Source organism: Mizuhopecten yessoensis, unplaced genomic scaffold, assembly GCF_002113885.1.
Source record: "Mizuhopecten yessoensis strain PY_sf001 unplaced genomic scaffold, ASM211388v2 scaffold7929, whole genome shotgun sequence".
In the NCBI taxonomy this organism is placed as follows: Eukaryota; Metazoa; Mollusca; class Bivalvia; order Pectinida; family Pectinidae; genus Mizuhopecten; species Mizuhopecten yessoensis.
Window position 1 is genome coordinate 43791 of NW_018407293.1, and position 6957 is coordinate 50747.

The following is a 6957-nucleotide window of genomic DNA, read 5'->3' on the forward strand; positions in this document are numbered from 1 at the left end:
TTATTAGCATATTTTTTAACTAACACTTTACCCCCTGATGTAAGCAACCTACGTATCCAAGTAAGTTTCAATGCTTCAATAAAAGACTTGATGTATATCATTTCAAAACCCGCTTCCTGATAGCTTCTGATGATTATATCCCGTTTTGTTTTTATCTGCTTTACTATTCCATAAAAAAAATCAAAAATTTCTGATGTTTTTTTTTTAATAAAATTGTCATCTTGATTTGGTAAGGAGATAAATAGATGATTAAATTGGGATATTAATAATGATTACATGATTTGTATTCTTCCTATTGGTATTAATATTCTTCTACTCCAATTATTAATTATTGACTTAAGTTTCACTAATAGTTTACCACAGTTTAATTTAGGGATTTGATGTAAATTTACATGAAATTCTGTACCTAGTTACTAGTACCATAAATTGTTGACTTCCCCATTGCAGGTTCCATTCCGGATAATAAATCTCATCACTGTCCTTTTTATTGACTATCCATATAACTTGTGTTTTACTTTAATTTACTTAGACCAGAAATTTTGCAAATACATTTAGCTCTTTTATTGATTCTTTTAATGATTGTTTCGTTCCATCTAAAAGAAGAGAGGTATTGTCTGCATATTGTGAGAGAAGTAGTGTACAGTTGTCCACATTTATACCCCTAATAATTATTATTTATATGTCTAATTGCAAGTATTTCTGAACACAAACAATGAATGTATGGAGCTTTCGGATCACCTTGACGACAACCCTTCTTAATTTCGAAAAAAAAAGGATGAGAGATTACCACCTTGATTTATTGCAGAAAAAGAGTTATCATGAAATGTTTTTATCCAAATTCTAATATCCTCGCCAAATTTAAATACATTATCAATAATCTCCCAGCTAACATCAAATGCCTTTTCAAAATCAACAATCAAAAGCATCCCATCTATATCATTTGCCTCTGTATACTGCATTATATCGTATTTTCCCCTAAAAAATTGCCTGAAATAAATCCTGACTGGTCAGTGTTAATTAAATTATCTAAAACAGTTTTTAATCGTGAAGCTATTGAGTCAGATGCAATTTTGTAAACAATATTCAAAAGACAAATAGGTCTCCAATTTTTAAGAAATTGCCTTGGTTTATCTACTTTTGGTATACATGTAATAATTCCTTGTTTTTGAGTTATAGGGAAGTTTCCATTTATATATGCATAATTAATAGATCTTACAATAAATTTAGCTAGTTGTTTTCCAAAAGTACTTAAAAATGATTCTACTGTAAATCTGTCCGCCACGGGGCTTTTCATAGTTTTCAAATATTTCAAAAGTATGTGACGCTTCAGTAAAAGTTATATTAAAGATTCTACGTTGTTTAATTTTGGAACATTACAATCACATAGAAATTAATCTAAATCCACTTCTTCGATATTACTATTACACGTACTATATCAAGTTTCGTTTCCTTGCGGCTTTTAAATAGGATGAACCGTTGGTCATAACATTTACATTAAAGATAAACTAAACAGTAGCCCGAATTCAAGCGTAAACATATTTTGTAAGACTTAAATAAAACAAAAAAATATTGACTTTGTTCACTGTGACCGTATAGACTTGCACAAGCTCCAGCAATATCTAATAACCGGAAGAGCTGCCTACGTGTGCGCACGAGACCGGAGATTAAATAGTTCCCGCGACCGCACTAGCCTAGTGGTAGGATTATAAACGATGGTTATCGCCACTTAAACAAACAACGTACATTTGTGTTCAGTTAGCTTTGGACAACGTGAGATTGATACGTCCTCGACGTCTGTATTGATAACATGTCTCCGACTGAGTTTCACAGGTAAGCTAAGTAGCATGGTTCTATAAATAAACCGGCGATATTAGTTATGGCAGAGACGTATAATATTATACGTCTCTGGTTATGGTTACGTAATCGCGAACACAAATCGGGACATCCCTACCAGTTTTGACTTATATTTGGAGATAAAAAGGTATTTAGCATATCTTTGGAATATTTTAAGAGTCAATGGTCGGTCTGAATGAATTTCTTTTCCAAACTAGGCAAGTTGTGAAATATATCTAGCTAGTAGGCCTAGTATTGTGAAAAATCACATACAATACATTGAAAATCGATAACGTCACATGGCGCATCAATTTAGAACGTTACACAGTTTCGACATTTTTTACAATCTAAAAATGTTATTGAAACCATAAGTGGCTGTTAATAAAGTCCATATAAGGCTTTAGTTGTATATTAGCATCTTTTAATTAATATTTAATCCGACATACACGGTTGCAGTATAATCAAATTTATAAACAATTTTAAGCCTAAAATAGTAAATACTTCTTAACATTATTTGAAGAAAATGTGTATTTAACGTTATTTGCAGTATTATGCATTTAAAATGTTAACTTTTAAAGAAGACAGAGGGGAAATATTTTTTTTCTTGTTAATTCCCAAGATTTTCAAATTAATTAATTCACTGCTAATTTAAGATGAGTTTCAATTCCAATTGCAGTGCAACCTTTACCGCTCTTTTCTATTCACTTGATTCGGTAGATCATCAATAAAAAGTTTTTTTGCTGACAATGCACTTGCTTGTAAGATAAGTTCAAGTCCAAGTTCTTTATTAACTTTAAGTCTTGCGACTTATCTGTGTAAACATATATTTAACAGGATATTTACATATGTACAAAAAGCCACATTGGTCACGGGAATGAACAATACACACATACAAACTTATACATCTGATCGGCGCTTATTTGCCGCTATCAGATACTTTCCAAGATATCATAATCCTTTAAGTATTTAATAATTGAACAAGCTTATATACACTAGGGTTATTTCTATAGTAACATTTTAAATACTTCCGTCTTAAATCTGTATATTTGTGCAAACTAAAACAAAATGAAACTCGTCTCCTATGTCATTAAGATAACACTTTGTAGATAATCTATTAGTTCTAACAGTGCCAACCTAACGTCCAGATTCAATGTTTAATTTGTGAGCTGACAGCCTAAGTCGAGCAATTTCTGTCATATAACCGATATTAACTGATTATGTTCGATAAGTTTGTAGTAAAATTGTACTGTTTAATTCTCTGTAAAGCATACCTTTAGACATACCTGTTATTCAACTATATCCCTCTTGATTAAAAATGTCAAATAATCTTGCCTTAACAATTAAAAAAGTGAAATTGTTTCCATTCTGTGCGTCCCAGATATATCCTTAGCCTAAACGATACAATTCATCTTTTATTTCACAGACCCATGGATCCTTGATTAGCAGCATATTTTCATAACAGAATTTCAAAATACAGTTTTCGGTAATGAGCAATTTAAACCAATATTTAAATATTTTTAGTTTCCTTGTTACATCCAACCGATAACGGCCTAATTCGAAATATACCATCCTATTCGGAGTGGATTTGCGCAAACCTAGCAACCTTTTACAAAAATCTACCTGTAGTTTTTTCGTTGTCAGAGCCTTTATGGAATCCCCATACTTCTGATCCGTAGTTGACTATACTACTGAAATAAGTATTAAACAATGCTTTTCTTCCTTGTTCAGATATTTTTTTCTGTGTTTGTTAAAATTTCCCATTATAATTCAATAAGATTCCAAGATAGTTGAATTCATTCACTATCTCTAACACACACACATCGTATTCTCATTTTTCGTTATCTTTTAATCTTCCCCCATTTCTAAAAACAACAATCTTGGTCTTTGAAATATTTACAGTAAGGTCCCACTTGATAGTGTAATTTAACAAAGAGTCTAGGATCTTTTGCAAACCTTGAGGTGTTACGGCAAGGATAACTGTATCATCAGCATACATAAGTAAAAATATGTTAATTAGTTGTAAGTCAATCGAAGGACAGCTGTCCCCTATAACTTGCATTTCGAAATCGTTCAGATACAATAAAAATAACAGAGGTGACAAAATTTCTCCTTGAAAAAGTGCAATCTTACAGTCGAAAAAATCAGAGCATACTCCGCTGTTTTTTACACAGCATCTTACATTTTTATAAAGTGATCTGATAACATTTAACATTTTACCTTCAATACCTTCTTTGATCAACCTGTACCATAAATTCTGTCTATTGATCAGGTCAAAAGCTTTGGTATAGTCAATGAAACAACAGTATAGACGTTTTTACTTTTTAGCGTTCGCTTAATTAGGGCCTGTAATGTAAATTTATATATAGCATCTGTCGTTGAACAATTCCGTTTGAATCCTAAACTGAGCATCTGCTATCTTATTGTACTCCATGTCAAATTTCACCAATCTTTTATTTAATACAGACGTAAAAAGTTTACCAATACAACTGACAATTGAAATACCCCTGTAGTTATCAGGGTTACCTGGGTCACCTTTCTTGAAAAGTAGTTCTCACACATGAATAGGTCTATTTCTTCAACATGGCTCAATCCAATAATCGTTAAAGATCTGATTTTAGAGTGATATTCCTTATACTGACAGATCTACCAGAGTTACTATAGCTGATTTTCAATTGATTTTTGCATTTTCCTTTACTTAAATTTAACACCAAAACCAAAAATGAGATTTTCATTCATCAATATATAATTATTGTTTGTTTCATCATTTTTTTTTCTTTTTCAAACTATACAGTATACTGCAGCAAATTCATTTATTTTTTTACAAAAGAATAGGAGAGGAGAATATGTGTGACTTGGAGAAAACAATAACATGTTTAATTGTCAGCGGGAAAAAATTGGGACAGTCGATAAACAAGAAACACAGCTACCTGGTATATTTGTATTTGGCCTGATCAGAAAAACAAACTGGTTGCCAGGCTGCCATCTTGGATTTTGACAGGCTCGGTTTGTTATCACTATTTGAGTATATCCCAAGAAGTACCTGACAGATCTTTCTCAAATGTCAAATTTGTTAATTCTATTAATAAACATTCTGTTTATTGATTCATTTTATCCGTATAACAGTTAAATAGTTAATTCAAAATGGAGAGAGTGACAGAGAACAATTGATTATTTTATAATTATCATGTCAAAATCAATTTTGATTTTACAGACAGAGGTTACTATCAGCCGCCAATGCCTATGCTTGGAAATGGTGCCTTCCAACCTTGCTATGGCTCAGCACCAGCACCAGCACCAGCACCAGCTCAACAAATGGTTCAAGACAGGCTTCCAAGTTATTGTCCCATGACTGCAGAGCTTTTACAGCCCAACTGCACTTTTGAAGAACGCCATTTCTTCAAAAAGATTCAGCTGCGATCTTGGATTGAAGAGAGGGAACAAACATTGTACAAACAGGGGAAAAGCTTTTTGAATGTAAGTTATTTCTTTAATATTTAGCTGTCTATTTAGTAAGCAATTAACTTGTCACATGTCAAGGTACGCAAAGGTATGTGCAAGTTACTGATATATTTAAGAACTTTTGACCGAAGTGTTGCGGGTTCGAGTCATGTCACTGCACTGTGTTGGGTCTTTGAACAAGATACTCTGCTTGTTCCAGTCTACTCAGCTGCAAATGAGTATGTGGTTGGGCAGCGCTAAAATTGTTGAATGCTGTATGCTCTTATATTCTTCACATAGAAATATTAGCCAGTTAAAATTTGTCCATGCCTGTGATCTTACTAAGAACTGTTTTATTATCATTGGCTTATATATCGACAAACTATTAATTATCCATTATAACTCAGGACATATTAACTCAGTCTAAAAATTCATAAAATGTTATTCCTATTTAGATTTTTTACTAACGTTCTATTCTTGCATTAATCCATGTCAAGGAAAATATTTGAAGATGCTTCTTTGACACAGTACAGATAGTTTTAAAAAAGGTCTATTCATTCACAGTTTACCACATTACCCTAAATTACACGCGTGTGTATTGGATGTTGCCAGGTTTTCTATTTGCAAGCATTACTATATTTCCAAAAAGCATTCATAGTGCCCTAACACTTAATTACGACACCACTGTAATTGAACAATCTTTCTTAGATCTTGCTAGATTCTATTCTAGCCAGTAGTCAATATATTCACCTATTTCCCATAACATGTTATGCTTTTTTTATAGATAAAGAAAATGTGCCCCGCTGTCAATTTGGACAAACAAAGTACCAACCTTCAGCTGTGAAAGAAGGTTTCTCAAAAATTGAGAAATCAAAAAGTCCTGCTGTCTGACAAGTATGTACATGTACTGGCTGACAAGTATGTACGTGTATTAAAATAAAGATTCACGATAGAAGTGTTTTATAATGGAGAAAAGACCTTTGTCATGCGACCAAATGGAAAAAGATTAGAAACAAAGAAAAAATGAAATAAATTCCTTTGCAGATGTATAAAACAACATTTTGAGAAATTTGGATTGAAATGAGTTTTGGTTAAAAACATTAATCTAATGTAAGTTATGGCTTATACTTTGAAGATCATTTATGATTGTGCTTGCACTTTACAGTTGATTTTGTTGTTCAATAGAAGCTACACTGACATCGCAGAACTTGAAAGAAGGGGACGTGACCTACTGGCCACAGAAGCTATTGCCTTTGTCCAGCACGCTGTGCAAAGGGAGGAGTTAGAGAATATGTAAGTACGAAGAAAGCACTTTTTTAAGCAGAAATAATTGTACCAGTTATCGAAGTTTACTTCCAATAGAAATTCATAAAACATGGGAGTTGTTTACTAGTTCACTGTATCATAGTGTTAAAAAAGGAATTAATGAAAAGCTTTCTGTTTTTATAAATCTGAGATGCCAGTAAATGGCATCGGTTGTTAATGATCCTGGGAATACATTTAATGATACTTAACTAATTGAATCAATCACTGAAGAGTATGTGGATAACCAAGTCCACACTTTTCAATGTTTGGTTGAATTTTTTCTGCAAGCAAGTTAACTGGTTATTTTGACTTTTTCATTTTACTTGGAAAATCAATGGCTAAACAATTCATATTTATTACACCTTATTAATGGGGGGGGGG

At 32.4% G+C, this 6957-nt stretch overlaps 1 long non-coding RNA gene across 1 annotated transcript in view; it reads left to right on the plus strand.

The window, feature by feature from the left end:
• The first annotated feature begins 6078 nt into the window (after positions 1-6078).
• LOC110454587 overlaps positions 6079-6957 on the plus strand; it is a 2856-nt gene continuing 1977 nt past the window's right edge. The window contains exons 1-2 of the long non-coding RNA XR_002463388.1: positions 6079-6165; positions 6457-6564. This is a non-coding gene — a long non-coding RNA (uncharacterized LOC110454587). The remainder of the gene's footprint in view (positions 6166-6456; positions 6565-6957) is intronic.